The sequence below is a fragment of the Petromyzon marinus genome, unplaced genomic scaffold (genome assembly GCF_048934315.1).
Source record: "Petromyzon marinus isolate PM22_M1 ecotype Great Lakes invasive population unplaced genomic scaffold, UKy_Petmar_22M1.pri1.0 PM_Scaffold_320, whole genome shotgun sequence".
NCBI classification, from domain to species: domain Eukaryota; kingdom Metazoa; phylum Chordata; class Hyperoartia; order Petromyzontiformes; family Petromyzontidae; genus Petromyzon; species Petromyzon marinus.
The window spans coordinates 74,411-93,801 of record NW_027423303.1 but is presented as its reverse complement, the minus strand read 5'-3'; the positions used below and the strand labels follow the sequence as shown (position 1 = coordinate 93,801).

The 19,391-nt window shown below is 56.9% G+C and overlaps 1 long non-coding RNA gene across 1 annotated transcript; it reads left to right on the top strand.

Moving 5' to 3' along the window:
* Positions 1 to 4,865: 4,865 nt before the first annotated feature.
* On the top strand, positions 4,866 to 19,345 carry LOC142923193 (uncharacterized). The gene is made up of 3 exons (XR_012940593.1): positions 4,866 to 4,947; positions 16,106 to 16,369; positions 19,301 to 19,345. It is a non-coding gene; the product is annotated as an uncharacterized LOC142923193 (long non-coding RNA).
* The last annotated feature ends 46 nt before the right edge of the window (positions 19,346 to 19,391 follow it).

Here is a 19,391-nt window from a genome sequence, read left to right as displayed (position 1 = left end):
AGAGCCCCCGCTCACTGGCTAGGCCTGTCTGACTAGGCCTGTCTGACTACTCTGTCTGACTAGGCCTGTCTGACTAGGCCGTGGGTCAGCGGTGAACCTGCCGCTCAACCTGTGAGAGAGCCCCCGCTCACTGGCTAGGCCTGTCTGTCTAGGCCTGTCTGACTACTCTGTCTACACTGGCTAGGCCTGTCTGACTAGGCCTGTCTGACTACTCTGTCTGACTACTCCGTCGCTTCGACTGTCGCTGCACGGGAGCCTTGGGTCAGCGGTGAACCTGCCGCTCAACCTGTGAGAGAGCCCCCACTCACTGGCTAGGCCTGTCTGACTAGGCCTGTCTGACTAGGCCTGTCTGACTACTGTCTGACTACTCTGTCTGACTACTCCGTCGCTTCGACTGTCGCTGCACGGGAGCCTTGGGTCAGCGGTGAACCTGCCGCTCAACCTGTGAGAGAGCCCCCACTCACTGGCTAGGCCTGTCTGACTAGGCCTGTCTGACTACTCTGTCTGACTACTCCGTCTGACTACTCTGTCTGACTACTCCGTCGCTTCGACTGTCGCTGCACGGGAGCCTTGGGTCAGCGGTGAACCTGCCGCTCAACCTGTGAGAGAGCCCCCGCTCACTGGCTAGGCCTGTCTGACTAGGCCTGTCTGACTACTCTGTCTGACTACTCTGTCTGACTACTCCGTCGCTTCGACTGTCGCTGCACGGGAGCCTTGGGTCAGCGGTGAACCTGCGGCTCATCCTGTGAGAGAGCCCCCACTCACTGGCTAGGCCTGTCTGTCTAGGCCTGTCTGACTAGGCCTGTCTGACTACTGTCTGACTACTGTCTGACTACTCTGTGACTACTCCGTCGCTTCGACTGTCGCTGCACGGGAGCCTTGGGTCAGCGGTGAACCTGCCGCTCAACCTGTGAGAGAGCCCCGCTCACTGGCTAGGCCTGTCTGACTAGGCCTGTCTGACTACTCTGTCTGACTACTCCATCGCTTCGACTGTCGCTGCACGGGAGCCTTGGGTCAGCGGTGAACCTGCCACTCAACCTGTGAGAGAGCCCCCACTCACTGGCTAGGCCTGTCTGTCTAGGCCTGTCTGACTAGGCCTGTCTGACTAGGCCTGTCTGACTACTCTGTCTGTCTACTCTGTCTGACTACTCCGTCGCTTCGACTGTCGCTGCACGGGAGCCTTGGGTCAGCGGTGAACCTGCCACTCAACCTGTGAGAGAGCCCCCACTCACTGGCTAGGCCTGTCTGACTAGGCCTGTCTGACTACTCTGTCTAACTACTCCGTCGCTTCGACTGTCGCTGCACGGGAGCCTTGGGTCAGCGGTGAACCTGCGGCTCAACCTGTGAGAGAGCCCCCGCTCACTGGCTAGGCCTGTCTGACTAGGCCTGTCTGACTACTCTGTCTGACTACTCCATCGCTTCGACTGTCGCTGCACGGGAGCCTTGGGTCAGCGGTGAACCTGCCGCTCAACCTGTGAGAGAGCCCCCACTCACTGGCTAGGCCTGTCTGACTAGGCCTGTCTGACTAGGCCTGTCTGACTACTCTGTCTGTCTACTCTGTCTACACTGGCTAGGCCTGTCTGACTAGGCCTGTCTGACTAAGCCGTGGGTCAGCGGTGAACCTGCGGCTCAACCTGTGAGAGAGCCCCCGCTCACTGGCTAGGCCTGTCTGTCTAGGCCTGTCTGACTAGGCCTGTCTGACTAGGCCTGTCTGACTAGGCCTGTCTGACTACTCTGTCTGACTACTCCGTCGCTTCGACTGTCGCTGCACGGGAGCCTTGGGTCAGCGGTGAACCTGCGGCTCAACCTGTGAGAGAGCCCCCGCTCACTGGCTAGGCCTGTCTGACTAGGCCTGTCTGACTAGGCCTGTCTGTCTAGGCCTGTCTGACTACTCTGTCTGACTACTCCGTCGCTTCGACTGTCGCTGCACGGGAGCCTTGGGTCAGCGGTGAACCTGCCGCTCAACCTGTGAGAGAGCCCCCGCTCACTGGCTAGGCCTGTCTGACTAGGCCTGTCTGACTAGGCCTGTCTGACTACTCTGTCTGACTACTCCGTCGCTTCGACTGTCGCTGCACGGGAGCCTTGGGTCAGCGGTGAACCTGCCACTCAACCTGTGAGAGAGCCCCCGCTCACTGGCTAGGCCTGTCTGTCTAGGCCTGTCTGACTAGGCCTGTCTGACTAGGCCTGTCTGACTACTCCGTCGCTTCGACTGTCGCTGCACGGGAGCCTTGGGTCAGCAGTGAACCTGCGGCTCGTCCTGTGAGAGAGCCCCCACTCACTGGCTAGGCCTGTCTGACTAGGCCTGTCTGACTAGGCCTGTCTGACTACTCTGTCTGACTACTCCATCGCTTCGACTGTCGCTGCACGGGAGCCTTGGGTCAGCGGTGAACCTGCCACTCAACCTGTGAGAGAGCCCCCGCTCACTGGCTAGGCCTGTCTGTCTAGGCCTGTCTGACTACTCTGTCTACACTGGCTAGGCCTGTCTGACTACTCTGTCTGACTACTCCGTCGCTTCGACTGTCGCTGCACGGGAGCCTTGGGTCAGCGGTGAACCTGCCGCTCGTCCTGTGAGAGAGCCCCCGCTCACTGGCTAGGCCTGTCTGTCTAGGCCTGTCTGTCTACTGTCTGACTACTCTGTCTGACTACTCCGTCGCTTCGACTGTCGCTGCACGGGAGCCTTGGGTCAGCGGTGAACCTGCGGCTCGTCCTGTGAGAGAGCCCCCACTCACTGACTAGGCCTGTCTGACTAGGCCTGTCTGACTAGGCCTGTCTGACTACTGTCTGACTACTCTGTCTGACTACTCTGTCTGACTACTCCGTCGCTTCGACTGTCGCTGCACGGGAGCCTTGGGTCAGCGGTGAACCTGCCGCTCAACCTGTGAGAGAGCCCCCGCTCACTGGCTAGGCCTGTCTGACTAGGCCTGTCTGACTACTCTGTCTGACTACTCCGTCGCTTCGACTGTCGCTGCACGGGAGCCTTGGGTCAGCGGTGAACCTGCCGCTCAACCTGTGAGAGAGCCCCCGCTCACTGGCTAGGCCTGTCTGACTAGGCCTGTCTGTCTAGGCCTGTCTGACTACTCTGTCTGACTACTCCGTCGCTTCGACTGTCGCTGCACGGGAGCCTTGGGTCAGCGGTGAACCTGCCGCTCAACCTGTGAGAGAGTCCCCGCTCACTGTCTAGGCCTGTCTGACTAGGCCTGTCTGACTACTCTGTCTGACTACTCCGTCGCTTCGACTGTCGCTGCACGGGAGCCTTGGGTCAGCGGTGAACCTGCGGCTCGTCCTGTGAGAGAGCCCCCACTCACTGGCTAGGCCTGTCTGTCTAGGCCTGTCTGACTACTCTGTCTGACTACTCTGTCTGACTAGGCCTGTCTGACTACTCTGTCTGACTACTCCATCGCTTCGACTGTCGCTGCACGGGAGCCTTGGGTCAGCGGTGAACCTGCGGCTCGTCCTGTGAGAGAGCCCCCGCTCACTGGCTAGGCCTGTCTGACTAGGCCTGTCTGACTAGGCCTGTCTGACTACTCTGTCTGACTACTCTGTCTGACTACTCCGTCGCTTCGACTGTCGCTGCACGGGAGCCTTGGGTCAGCGGTGAACCTGCCGCTCAACCTGTGAGAGAGCCCCCGCTCACTGGCTAGGCCTGTCTGACTAGGCCTGTCTGTCTAGGCCTGTCTGACTACTCTGTCTGACTACTCCGTCGCTTCGACTGTCGCTGCACGGGAGCCTTGGGTCAGCGGTGAACCTGCCGCTCAACCTGTGAGAGAGCCCCCACTCACTGGCTAGGCCTGTCTGACTAGGCCTGTCTGTCTAGGCCTGTCTGACTAGGCCTGTCTGTCTAGGCCTGTCTGTCTAGGCCTGTCTGTCTAGGCCTGTCTGACTACTGTCTGACTACTCCGTCGCTTCGACTGTCGCTGCACGGGAGCCTTGGGTCAGCGGTGAACCTGCCGCTCAACCTGTGAGAGAGCCCCCACTCACTGGCTAGGCCTGTCTGACTAGGCCTGTCTGACTAGGCCTGTCTGACTAGGCCTGTCTGTCTAGGCCTGTCTGTCTACTCTGTCTACACTGGCTAGGCCTGTCTGACTAGGCCTGTCTAACTACTCCATCGCTTCGACTGTCGCTGCACGGGAGCCTTGGGTCAGCGGTGAACCTGCGGCTCGTCCTGTGAGAGAGCCCCCACTCACTGGCTAGGCCTGTCTGACTAGGCCTGTCTGACTAGGCCTGTCTGACTGCTCTGTCTGACTACTCCGTCGCTTCGACTGTCGCTGCACGGGAGCCTTGGGTCAGCGGTGAACCTGCCACTCAACCTGTGAGAGAGCCCCCACTCACTGGCTAGGCCTGTCTGTCTAGGCCTGTCTGTCTAGGCCTGTCTGACTACTCTGTCTGACTACTCCGTCGCTTCGACTGTCGCTGCACGGGAGCCTTGGGTCAGCGGTGAACCTGCCACTCAACCTGTGAGAGAGCCCCCACTCACTGGCTAGGCCTGTCTGACTAGGCCTGTCTGACTAGGCCTGTCTGTCTACTCTGTCTACACTGGCTAGGCCTGTCTGACTAGGCCTGTCTGACTAGGCCTGTCTGACTACTCTGTCTGACTACTCTGTCTGACTACTCCGTCGCTTCGACTGTCGCTGCACGGGAGCCTTGGGTCAGCGGTGAACCTGCCGCTCAACCTGTGAGAGAGCCCCGCTCACTGGCTAGGCCTGTCTGTCTAGGCCTGTCTGACTAGGCCTGTCTGTCTAGGCCTGTCTGTCTACTCTGACTACACTGGCTAGGCCTGTCTGACTAGGCCTGTCTGGCTAGGCCTGTCTGTCTAGGCCTGTCTGTCTACTCTGTCTACACTGGCTAGGCCTGTCTGACTACTGTCTGACTACTCTGTCTGACTACTCCGTCGCTTCGACTGTCGCTGCACGGGAGCCTTGGGTCAGCGGTGAACCTGCCACTCAACCTGTGAGAGAGCCCCCACTCACTGGCTAGGCCTGTCTGACTAGGCCTGTCTGACTAGGCCTGTCTGACTAGGCCTGTCTGACTAGGCCTGTGTCACTAGGCCTGTCTGACTACTCTGTCTGACTACTCCGTCGCTTCGACTGTCGCTGCACGGGAGCCTTGGGTCAGCGGTGAACCTGCCGCTCAACCTGTGAGAGAGCCCCCGCTCACTGGCTTGGCCTGTCTGACTAGGCCTGTCTGACTAGGCCTGTCTGACTACTGTCTGACTACTCTGTCTGACTAGGCCTGTCTGACTACTCTGTCTGACTAGGCCTGTCTGACTAGGCCTGTCTGACTAGGCCTGTCTGACTAGGCCGTGGGTCAGCGCTGAATCTGCCGCTCATCCTGTGAGAGAGCCCCCGCTCACTGGCTAGGCCTGTCTGACTAGGCCTGTCTGTCTACTCTGTCTACACTGGCTAGACCTGTCTGACTAGGCCTGTCTGACTAGGCCTGTCTGACTACTCTGTCTGACTACTCCGTCGCTTCGACTGTCGCTGCACGGGAGCCTTGGGTCAGCGGTGAACCTGCGGCTCGTCCTGTGAGAGAGCCCCGCTCACTGGCTAGGCCTGTCTGACTAGGCCTGTCTGACTAGGCCTGTCTGACTACTCTGTCTACACTGGCTAGGCCTGTCTGACTACTCTGTCTGACTACTCTGTCTGACTACTCCGTCGCTTCGACTGTCGCTGCACGGGAGCCTTGGGTCAGCAGTGAACCTGCGGCTCGTCCTGTGAGAGAGCCCCCACTCACTGGCTAGGCCTGTCTGACTAGGCCTGTCTGACTACTCTGTCTGACTACTCTGTCTGACTACTCCGTCGCTTCGACTGTCGCTGCACGGGAGCCTTGGGTCAGCGGTGAATCTGCCGCTCAACCTGTGAGAGAGCCCCCACACACTGGCTAGGCCTGTCTGTCTAGGCCTGTCTGACTAGGCCTGTCTCACTAGGCCTGTCTGACTACTCTGTCTGACTAGGCCTGTCTGACTACTCTGTCTGACTAGGCCTGTCTGACTAGGCCTGTCTGACTAGGCCTGTCTGACTAGGCCGTGGGTCAGCCATGAATCTGCTGCTCATCCTGTGAGAGAGCCCCCGCTCACTGGCTAGGCCTGTCTGACTAGGCCTGTCTGTCTACTCTGTCTACACTGGCTAGGCCTGTCTGACTAGGCCTGTCTGACTAGGCCTGTCTGACTACTCTGTCTGACTAGGCTGTGGGTCAGCGGTGAACCTGCGGCTCAACCTGTGAGAGAGCCCCCGCTCACTGGCTAGGCCTGTCTGACTAGGCCTGTCTGACTACTCTGTCTGACTAGGCCTGTCTGACTACTCTGTCTACACTGGCTAGGCCTGTATGGCTAGGCCTGTCTGACTACTCTGTCTGTCTAGGCCTGTCTGACTACTCTGTCTACACTGGCTAGGCCTGTCTGAATACTCTGTCTGACTACTCTGTCTGACTAGGCCTGTCTGACTACTCTGTCTACACTGGCTAGGCCTGTCTGACTAGGCCTGTCTGTCTACTCTGTCTACACTGGCTAGGCCTGTCTGACTACTGTCTGACTACTCTGTCTGACTAGGCCTGTCTGACTACTCTGTCTGTCTAGGCCTGTCTGACTACTCTGTCTGACTACTCTGTCTGACTACTCTGTCTGACTACTCTGTCTGACTACTCCGTCGCTTCGACTGTCGCTGCACGGGAGCCTTGGGTCAGCGGTGAACCTGCGGCTCATCCTGTGAGAGAGCCCCCACTCACTGGCTAGGCCTGTCTGTCTAGGCCTGTCTGACTACTCTGTCTGACTAGGCCTGTCTGACTACTCTGTCTGACTAGGCCTGTCTGTCTAGGCCTGTCTGACTACTCTGTCTGACTACTCTGTCTGACTACTCTGTCTGACTAGGCCTGTCTGACTAGGCCTGTCTGACTACTCTGTCTGACTACTCTGTCTGACTAGGCCTGTCTGACTAGGCCTGTCTGACTACTCTGTCTGACTACTCTGTCTGTCTAGGCCTGTCTGTCTAGGCCTGTCTGACTACTCTGTCTACACTGGCTAGGCCTGTCTGACTACTCTGTCTGACTACTCTGTCTGACTACTCTGTCTGACTACTCCGTCGCTTCGGCTGTCGCTGCACGGGAGCCGTGGGTCAGCGGTGAACCTGCGGCTCAAACTGTGAGAGAGCCCCCACTCACTGGCTAGGCCTGTCTGACTAGGCCTGTCTGACTACTCTGTCTACACTGGCTAGGCCTGTCTGTCTAGGCCTGTCTGACTACTCTGTCTACACTGACTAGGCCTGTCTGACTAGGCCTGTCTGTCTAGGCCGTGGGTCAGCGGTGAACCTGCCGCTCAACCTGTGAGAGAGCCCCCGCTCACTGGCTAGGCCTGTCTGACTAGGCCTGTCTGACTACTCTGTCTGACTAGGCCTGTCTGACTAGGCCTGTCTGACTACTCTGTCTGACTACTCTGTCTGTCTAGGCCTGTCTGTCTAGGCCTGTCTGACTACTCTGTCTACACTGGCTAGGCCTGTCTGACTACTCTGTCTGACTACTCTGTCTGTCTAGGCCTGTCTGACTACTCTGTCTACACTGACTAGGCCTGTCTGACTAGGCCTGTCTGACTACTCTGTCTGACTACTCCGTCGCTTCGGCTGTCGCTGCACGGGAGCCTTGGGTCAGCGGTGAACCTGCCGCTCAACCTGTGAGAGAGCCCCCACTCACTGGCTAGGCCTGTCTGTCTAGGCCTGTCTGTCTACTCTGTCTGTCTAGGCCTGTCTGACTACTCTGTCTGACTAGGCCTGTCTGACTAGGCCTGTCTGACTAGGCCTGTCTGACTACTCTGTCTACACTGGCTAGGCCTGTCTGACTAGGCCTGTCTGACTAGGCCTGTCTGACTAGGCCTGTCTGACTACTCTGTCTACACTGGCTAGGCCTGTCTGACTAGGCCTGTCTGTCTAGGCCTGTCTGACTACTCCGTCTGTCTAGGCCTGTCTGACTACTCTGTCTACACTGGCTAGGCCTGTCTGACTACTCTGTCTGTCTAGGCCTGTCTGACTACTCTGTCTACACTGGCTAGGCCTGTCTGACTACTCTGTCTGACTACTCTGTCTACACTGGCTAGGCCTGTCTGACTACTCTGTCTGACTACTCTGTCTGACTACTCCGTCACTTCGACTGTCGCTGCACGGGAGCCTTGGGTCAGCGGTGAATCTGCCGCTCAACCTGTGAGAGAGCCCCCACTCACTGGCTAGGCCTGTCTGACTAGGCCTGTCTGACTAGGCCTGTCTGACTAGGCCTGTCTGACTAGGCCTGTCTGACTAGGCCTGTCTGACTACTCTGTCTGACTACTCTGTCTACACTGGCTAGGCCTGTCTGACTACTCTGTCTGACTACTCCGTCGCTTCGACTGTCGCTGCACGGGAGCCTTGGGTCAGCGGTGAACCTGCGGCTCATCCTGTGAGAGAGCCCCCGCTCACTGGCTAGGCCTGTCTGACTAGGCCTGTCTGTCTAGGCCTGTCTGACTACTCTGTCTGACTACTCTGTCTACACTGGCTAGGCCTGTCTGACTACTCTGTCTGACTACTCTGTCTGGCTAGGCCTGTCTGACTACTCTGTCTACACTGGCTAGGCCTGTCTGACTAGGCCTGTCTGACTACTCTGTCTACACTGGCTAGGCCTGTCTGACTAGGCCTGTCTGACTACTCTGTCTGACTAGGCCTGTCTGACTACTCTGTCTGACTACTCCGTCACTTCGACTGTCGCTGCACGGGAGCCTTGGGTCAGCGGTGAACCTGCCGCTCAACCTGTGAGAGAGCCCCCGCTCACTGGCTAGGCCTGTCTGACTAGGCCTGTCTGACTACTCTGTCTGTCTACTCTGTCTACACTGGCTAGGCCTGTCTGACTAGGCCTGTCTGACTAAGCCGTGGGTCAGCGGTGAACCTGCCGCTCAACCTGTGAGAGAGCCCCCGCTCACTGGCTAGGCCTGTCTGTCTAGGCCTGTCTGTCTAGGCCTGTCTGAATACTCTGTCTGACTACTCTGTCTACACTGGCTAGGCCTGTCTGACTACTCTGTCTGACTACTCTGTCTGGCTAGGCCTGTCTGACTACTCTGTCTACACTGGCTAGGCCTGTCTGACTAGGCCTGTCTGACTACTCTGTCTACACTGGCTAGGCCTGTCTGACTAGGCCTGTCTGACTACTCTGTCTGACTAGGCCTGTCTGACTACTCTGTCTGACTACTCTGTCTGACTAGGCCTGTCTGACTACTCTGTCTGACTACTCTGTCTGACTAGGCCTGTCTGACTACTCTGTCTGACTACTCTGTCTGACTACTCTGTCTGACTAGGCCTGTCTGACTACTCTGTCTGTCTAGGCCTGTTTGACTACTCTGTCTACACTGGCTAGGCCTGTCTGTCTACTCTGTCTACACTGGCTAGGCCTGTCTGACTACTCTGTCTGACTAGGCCTGTCTGACTACTCTGTCTGACTACTCTGTCTGACTACTCTGTCTGACTAGGCCTGTCTGACTACTCTGTCTGACTAGGCCTGTCTGACTACTCTGTCTGACTACTCTGTCTGACTACTCTGTCTGACTAGGCCTGTCTGACTACTCTGTCTGTCTAGGCCTGTTTGACTACTCTGTCTACACTGGCTAGGCCTGTCTGTCTACTCTGTCTACACTGGCTAGGCCTGTCTGACTACTCTGTCTGACTAGGCCTGTCTGACTACTCTGTCTGACTACTCTGTCTGACTACTCTGTCTGACTAGGCCTGTCTAACTAGGCCTGTCTGACTAAGCCGTGGGTCAGCGCTGAACCTGCGGGTCATCCTGTGAGAGAGCCCCCGCTCACTGACTAGGCCTTTCTGACTACTCTGTCTGACTACTCTGTCTGACTAGGCCTGTCTGACTACTCTGTCTGACTACTCTGTCTAACTAGGCCTGTCTGACTAGTCCGTGGGTCAGCGCTGAACCTGCGGCTCATCCTGTGAGAGAGCCCCCGCTCACTGACTAGGCCTGTCTGTCTAGGCCTGTCTGACTGGCTAGGCCTGTCTGACTAGGCCTGTCTGACTAGGCCTGTCTGACTACACTGGCTAGGCTTGTCTGACTAGGCCTGTCTGACTGTCTAGGCCTGTCTGACTGTCTAGGCCTGTCTGACTGTCTAGGCCTGTCTGACTGTCTAGGCCTGTCTGACTGGCTAGGCCTGTCTGGCTAGGCCTGTCTGACTACACTAACTAGGCCTGTCTGACTACGCCTGTCTGACTAGGCCTGTCTGACTACACTGGCTAGGCCTGTCTGACTAGGCCTGTCTGACTACACTGGCTAGGCCTGTCTGACTGTCTAGGCCTATCTGACTGACTAGGCCTGTCTGTCTGACTAGGCCTGTCTGACTAGGCCTGTCTGACTGTCTAGGCCTGTCTGACTACTCTGTCTACACTGGCTAGGCCTGTCTGACTAGGCATGTCTGACTGTCTAGGCCTGTCTGACTGTCTAGGCCTGTCTGACTGTCTAGGCCTGTCTGACTGTCTAGGCCTGTATGACTAGGCCTGTCTGACTGTCTAGGCCTGTCTGACTACTCTGTCTACACTGGCTAGGCCTGTCTGACTAGGCCTGTCTGACTACTCTGTCTGACTACTCTGTCTGACTACTCTGTCTGACTAGGCCTGTCTGACTAGGCCTGTCTGTCTAGGCCTGTCTGACTACTCTGTCTACACTGGCTAGGCCTGTCTGACTAGGCCTGTCTGTCTAGGCCTGTCTGACTACTCTGTCTACACTGGCTAGGCCTGTCTGACTACTCTGTCTGACTACTCTGTCTGACTACTCTGTCTGGCTAGGCCTGTCTGACTACTCTGTCTGACTACTCTGTCTGACTACTCTGTCTGTCTAGGCCTGTCTGACTAAGCCGTGGGTCAGTGCTGAACCTGCGGCTCATCCTGTGAGAGAGCCCCCGATCACTGGCTAGGCCTGTCTGTCTAGGCCTGTCTGGCTAGGCCTGTCTGTCTACACTGTCTGACTGGCTACGCCTGTCTGGCAAGGCCTGTCTGACTACTCTGTCTGTCTACACTGGCTAGGCCTGTCTGACTAGGCCTGTCTGACTAGGCCTGTCTGACTAGGCCTGTCTGTCTAGGCCTGTCTGACTGACTAGGCCTGTCTCACTACACTGTCTAGGCCTGTCTGACTAGGCCTGTCTGACTAGGCCTGTCTGACTAGGCCTGTCTGACTAGGCCTGTCTGTCTAGGCCTGTCTGACTAGGCCTGTCTGTCTAGGCCTGTCTGACTACTCTGCCTGACTAGGCCTGTCTGACTACTCTGTCTGTCTCGGCCTGTCTGACTACTCTGTCTGACTAGGCCTGTCTGACTACTCTGTCTGACTGCTCTGTCTGTCTAGGCCTGTCTGACTACTCTGTCTGACTAGGCCTGTCTGACTACTCTGTCTGATTGCTCTGTCTGTCTAGCCCTGTCTGACTAGGCCTGTCTGACTACTCTGTCTACACTGGCTAGGCCTGTCTGACTAGGCCTGTCTGACTACTCTGTCTGACTAGGCCTGTCTGACTAGGCCTGTCTGACTACTCTGTCTGACTAGGCCTGTCTGACTAGGCCTGTCTGACTACTCTGTCTGACTACTTTGTCTGACTACTCTGACTGACTACTCTGTCTGACTAGGCCTGTCTGTCTAGGCCTGTCTGACTACTCTGTCTGACTACTCTGTCTGACTACTCTGTCTGACTAGGCCTGTCTGACTAGGCCTGTCTGACTACTCTGTCTGACTACTCTGTCTGACTAGGCCTGTCTGACTAGGCCTGTCTGACTACTCTGTCTGACTACTCTGTCTGACTAGGCCTGTCTGACTAGGCCTGTCTGACTAGCCTGTCTGACTACTCTGTCTGACTACTCTGTCTGACTAGGCCTGTCTGACTAGGCCTGTCTGACTACTCTGTCTGACTAGGCCTGTCTGACTGCACTCACTGACTGACTTCTCTGAGTGACTGCTCACCCACACACTCCCCCACTCACTCACTCACCCACTCACTCACCCACTCACTCACTCACTCCCCCACTCACCCACCCACTCACCCACTCACCCACCCACTCACCCACCCACTCACTCACTCCCCCACTCACTCACCCACTCACCCACTCACCCACCCACTCACTCACACACTCACCCACTCACTCATTCACCCACCCACTCACTCACTCACCCACTCACCCACTCACTCACCCACTCACTCACCCACTCACTCACCCACTCACTCACCCACTCACCCACTCACCCACTCATCCACTCACTCACTTACCCACTCACCCACTCACTCACCCACCCACTCACCCACCCACTCACTCACTCACCCACCCACCCACCCACTCACTCACCCACTCACCCACCCACTCACTCACTCACTCACCCACTCACCCACCCACTCGCTCACTCACTCACTCACCCACTCACTCACTCACTCACCCACTCACTCACTCACTTGCCCACTCACTCCCACCCACTCACTCACCCACCCACTCGCTCACTCACTCACTCACCCACCCACTCACTCACTCGCTCACTCACTCACTTACCCACTCACTCACTCACCCACTCACTCACTCACCCACCCACCCACCCCTCCACTCACCCACTTACTCCCACCCACTCACTCACCCACTCCCCCACCCACTCACTCACCCACTCACTCACTCGCTCACTCACTCACTCACCCACTCACTCCCCCACCCACCCACTCACTCACCCACTCACCCACTCACTCCCACCCACTCACTCACCCACTCCCCCACCCACCCACTCACTCACCCACTCCCCCACCCACCCACTCACTCACCCACTCACTCACTCACCCACTCACTCACTCATCCACTCACTCACTTATCCACTCACTCACCCACACACTCACCCACTCACCCGCTCACTCACTCACCCACTCACTCACCCACCCACACACTCACCCACTCACTCACCCACCCACCCACTCACCCACCCACTCACTCACTCACCCACTCACTCACTCACCCACTCGCCCACTCACTCACTCACCCACTCACTCACCCACCCACTCACCCACTCACTCCCCCACCCACCCACTCACTCACCCACTCACCCACTCACTCCCACCCACTCACTCACCCACTCCCCCACCCACCCACTCACTCACCCACTCACTCACTCACCCACTCACTCCCCCACCCACCCACTCACTCACCCACCCACTCACTCACTCACCCACTCACCCACTCACTCACTCACTCATCCACTCACTCACTTATCCACTCACTCACCCACACACTCACCCACTCACCCGCTCACTCACTCACCCACTCACTCACCCACTCACTCACCCACTCACTCACTCACCCACTCCCTCACCCACCCACTCGCTCACTCACTCACTCACCCACCCACCCACTCACTCACCCACTCCCCCACCCACCCACACACTCACCCACTCACTCACCCACTCACTCACCCACTCACTCACCCACCCACCCACTCACCCACTCACTCACTCACCCACTCACTCACTCACCCACTCGCCCACTCACTCACTCACCCACTCACTCACCCACCCACTCACCCACTCACTCCCCCACCCACTCACTCACCCACTCACCCACTCACTCCCACCCACTCACTCACCCACTCCCCCACCCACCCATCACTCACCCACTCACCCACTCACTCCCACCCACTCACTCACCCACTCCCCCACCCACCCACTCACTCACCCACTCACTCACCCACTCACTCACTCACCCACTCACTCACTCACCCACTCCCTCACCCACCCACTCGCTCACTCACTCACTCACCCACTCACTCACCCACTCCCCCACCCACCCACACACTCACCCACTCACTCACCCACTCACTCACCCACTCCCCCACCCACCCACACACTCACCCACTCACTCACCCACTCACTCACCCACTCACTCACCCACCCACCCACTCACCCACCCACTCACTCACTCACTCACCCACTCACTCACTCACCCACTCGCCCACTCACTCACTCACCTACTCACCCACTCACCCACTCACTCACTCATCCACTCACTCTTATCAACTAACTCACCCACCCACTCACTCACCCACCCACTCACTCACCCACTCACTCACCCACCCACCCACTCACCCACCCACTCACTCACTCACTCACCCACTCACTCACTCACCCACCCACTCGCCCACTCACTCACTCACCTACTCACCCACTCACCCACTCACTCACTCACCCACTCACTCACTCACCCACCCACCCACTCACTCACTCACCCACTCACTCACCCACCCACTCACTCACCCACCCACTCACTCACTCACCCACTCACCCACCCACTCACCCACTCACTCACTCACTCATCCACTCACTCTTATCAACTCACTCACCCACACACTCACCCACTCACCCGCTCACTCACTCACTCGCTCACTCACTCACTCACCCACTCACTCACTCATCCACTCACTCACCCACACACTCACTCACCCACTCACCCACTCACTCACCCACCCACCCACTCACCCACTCACTCACTCACTCACCCACTCACTCACTCACCCACTCGCCCACTCACTCACTCACCTACTCACCCACTCACCCACTCACTCACTCATCCACTCACTCTTATCAACTAACTCACCCACCCACTCACTCACCCACCCACTCACTCACCCACTCACTCACCCACCCACCCACTCACCCACCCACTCACTCACTCACTCACCCACTCACTCACTCACCCACCCACTCGCCCACTCACTCACTCACCTACTCACCCACTCACCCACTCACTCACTCACCCACTCACTCACTCACCCACCCACCCACTCACTCACTCACCCACTCACTCACCCACCCACTCACTCACCCACCCACTCACTCACTCACCCACTCACCCACCCACTCACCCACTCACTCACTCACTCATCCACTCACTCTTATCAACTCACTCACCCACACACTCACCCACTCACCCGCTCACTCACTCACTCACCCACTCACTCACTCATCCACTCACTCACCCACACACTCACTCACCCACTCACCCACTCACTCACTCACCCACTCACCCACTCACTCACTCACCCACTCACTCATCCACTCACTTATCCACTCACTCACCCACCCACTCACCCACTCACTCACTCACTCACCCACTCACCCACCCACTCACCCACTCACTCACTCACTCATCCACTCACTCTTATCAACTCACTCACCCACACACTCACCCACTCACCCGCTCACTCACTCACTCGCTCACTCACTCACTCACCCACTCACTCACTCATCCACTCACTCACCCACACACTCACTCACCCACTCACCCACTCACTCACCCACCCACCCACTCACCCACTCACTCACTCACTCACCCACTCACTCACTCACCCACTCGCCCACTCACTCACTCACCTACTCACCCACTCACCCACTCACTCACTCATCCACTCACTCTTATCAACTAACTCACCCACCCACTCACTCACCCACCCACTCACTCACCCACTCACTCACCCACCCACCCACTCACCCACCCACTCACTCACTCACTCACCCACTCACTCACTCACCCACCCACTCGCCCACTCACTCACTCACCTACTCACCCACTCACCCACTCACTCACTCACCCACTCACTCACTCACCCACCCACCCACTCACTCACTCACCCACTCACTCACCCACCCACTCACTCACCCACCCACTCACTCACTCACCCACTCACCCACCCACTCACCCACTCACTCACTCACTCATCCACTCACTCTTATCAACTCACTCACCCACACACTCACCCACTCACCCGCTCACTCACTCACTCACCCACTCACTCACTCATCCACTCACTCACCCACACACTCACTCACCCACTCACCCACTCACTCACTCACCCACTCACCCACTCACTCACTCACCCACTCACTCATCCACTCACTTATCCACTCACTCACCCACCCACTCACCCACTCACTCACCTACTCACCCACCCACTCACTCAGTCACCCACCGACCAACTCACCCACTCACTCACCCACTCGCTCACTCACCCACTCACCCCCCACTCACCCCCCCACCCTTCCACTCACTCACCCCCCCCACCCTTCCACTCACCCCACCCACCACCCCACGATCTCCAGGAACGGCAGCCTGGTGGAGAACTCCACTCGCTGGTTCTTGGTGGACTCGCCCCATGCCCTGGGCGACCTCCACCGGGTGCACCTAGCCTGGCACCGGCCACCCACCTGGACGGACCTCTGGGCCCAGCTGTACACCCTGGTGCCCTGGGAGAGCGGCTCAGGCGAGGAGGGAGGGCAGGCGGGCCGGGCCGGGCCTACCTACCTACATCCGCAGAGACTCATGGTGCGCAAAGTCCGGGTGAAGTCTGCGGAGACGCAGATCAGGTGGGTGGAGTGGTGGGTGGAGTGGTGGGTGGAGTGGTGGGTGGAGTGGAGTGGTAGGGGGGTGGAGTGGTGGGTGGGTGGGTGATTGAGTGGGTGAGTGAGTGGGTGGGTGAGTGAGTGAGTGGGTGAGTGAGTGAGTTACTGAGTGGGTGGGTGAGTGAGTGGGTGACTGAGTGGGTGACTGAATGGGTGGGTGACTGACTGGGTGACTGACTGAGTGAGTTACTGACTGAGTGGGTGGGTGACTGACTGAGTGACTGACTGAATGAGTGAGTGGGTGACTGAGTGGGTGACTGACTGAGTGGGTGGGTGAGTAAGTGGGTGACTGAGTGGGTGACTGAGTGGGTGAGTGACTGACTGAGTGGGTGCGTGGGTGGGTGACTGACTGAGTGACTGACTGAGTGAGTGGGTGACTGAATGGGTGACTGGATGGGTGACTGGGTGGGTGACTGGGTGGGTGACGTGAGTGAGTGAGTGACTGACTGACTGAATGAGTGAGTGGGTGACTGAGTGGGTGACTGGGTGGGTGACTGGGTGGGTGACGTGAGTGAGTGAGTGACTGACTGACTGAATGAGTGAGTGGGTGACTGAGTGGGTGACTGGGTGGGTGACTGGGTGGGTGACGTGAGTGAGTGAGTGACTGACTGACTGAATGAGTGAGTGGGTGACTGAGTGGGTGACTGGGTGGGTGACTGGGTGGGTGACGTGAGTGAGTGAGTGACTGACTGACTGAATGAGTGAGTGGGTGACTGAGTGGGTGACTGGGTGGGTGACTGGGTGGGTGACGTGAGTGAGTGAGTGACTGACTGACTGAATGAGTGAGTGGGTGACTGAGTGGGTGACTGGGTGACTGACTGAGTGGGTGACTGAGTGAGTGACTGAGTGAGTGACTGAGTGAGTGGGTGACTGAGTGAGTGACTGAGTGAGTGACTGACTAAGTGAGTGACTGTCTAACTGAGTGACTGACTGAGTGGGTGACTGAGTGAGTGACTGACTGAGTGAGTGACTGACTGAGTGACTGTCTAACTGAGTGACTGAGTGACTGACTGAGTGAGTGACTGTTTAACTGAGTGACTGACTGAGTGACTGAGTGACTGAGTGAATGACTGTTTAACTGAGTGACTGACTGAGTGACTGACTGAGTGACTGACTGTCTAACTAAATGACTGACTGAGTGAGTAACTGAGTGAGTGAGTGACTGTAACTGAGTAACTGAGTGACTGAGTTAGTGACTGTCTGACTGAGTGACTGACTGAGTGAGTGTCTAACTGAGTGACTGACTGAGTGACTGACTGACGGAGTGAGTAAGTGAGTGACTGACTGACTGAGTGACTGTCTGGCTGAGTGACTGACTGACTGACTGGGTGAGTGACTGACTGAGTGACTGAGTGACTGAATGACTGAGTGACTGACTGGATGACTGAGTGGCTGACTGACTGACTGTCTAACTGACCGAGTGACTGTCTGATTGAGTGAGTGACTGAGTGACTGACTGACTGAGTGACTAACTGACTGGTCTAACTGAGTGACTAACTGACTGACTGTCTAACTGAGTGACTGGGTGACTGTCTAACTGAGTGACTGGGTGACTGACTAACTGACTGTCTGAGTGACTGAGTGACTAACTGAGTGACTGGGTGACTGACTGGGTGACTGACTGAGTGAGTGACTGGGTGACTAACTAACTGAGTGACTGGGTGACTGAGTGACTGTCTAATTGAGTGACTGACTGAGTGACTGTCTGACTGAGTGACTGACTGAGTGACTGTCTGACTGAGTGACTGACTGAGTGACTGTCTGACTGAGTGAGTGACAGTGACTGACTGACTGAGTGTCTAACTGACTGACTGACTGAGTGTCTAACTGAGTGACTGACTACGTGATTGTCTAACTGTGTGACTGTCTGACTGACTGACTGAGTGACTGTCTAACTGAGTGACTGTCTGACCGAGTGAGTGACTGACTGAGTGACTGTCTAACTGACTGACTGAGTGACTGAGTGACTGAGTGAGTGACTGTGTGAGTGACTGAGTGACTGAGTGAGTGAGTGACTGACTGAGTGACTGTCTAACTGAGTGACTGACTGACTGACTGACTGAGTGACTGGGTGACTAACTGACTGACTGACTGAGTGACTGACTGAGTGACTGACTGAGTGACTGACTGAGTGGCTAACTGAGTGACTGACTGAGTGACTAACTGAGTGACTGACTGACTGACTGACTGAGTGACTGGGTGACTGACCGACTGAGTGACTAACTGACTGAGTGACTGAGTGACTGTCTAACTGAGTGACTGGGTGACTGACTAACTGACTGTCTGAGTGACTGAATGACTAACTGACTGAGTGACTGGGTGACTGACTGAGTGACTGAGTGACTGTCTAACTGAGTGACTAACTGAGTGACTAACTGAGTGACTGACTGAGTGACTGAGTGACTGTCTAACTGAGTGACTGGGTGACTGACTAACTGACTGTCTGAGTGACTGAATGACTAACTGACTGAGTGACTGGGTGACTGACTGAGTGACTGAGTGACTGTCTAACTGAGTGACTAACTGAGTGACTAACTGAGTGACTGACTGAGTGACTGTCTAACTGAGTGACTGGGTGACTGACTAACTGACTGTCTGAGTGACTGAATGACTAACTGACTGAGTGACTGGGTGACTGACTGAGTGACTGAGTGACTGTCTAACTGAGTGACTAACTGAGTGACTGACTGAGTGACTGAGTGAGTGACTGAGTGACTGTCTAACTGAGTGACTGGGTGACTGACTAACTGACTGTCTGAGTGACTGAATGACTAACTGACTGAGTGACTGGGTGACTGAGTGACTGTCTAACTGAGTGACTAACTGAGTGACTAACTGAGTGACTGAGTGACTGACTGACTGACTGACTGAGTGACTGACTGTGTGTACCCCCAGGTACGCGTTCTGTACCCGTGACTACCTGACTGACTAACTGACTGAGTGACTGAGTGAGTGACTGGGTGACTAACTGACTGGGTGACTAACT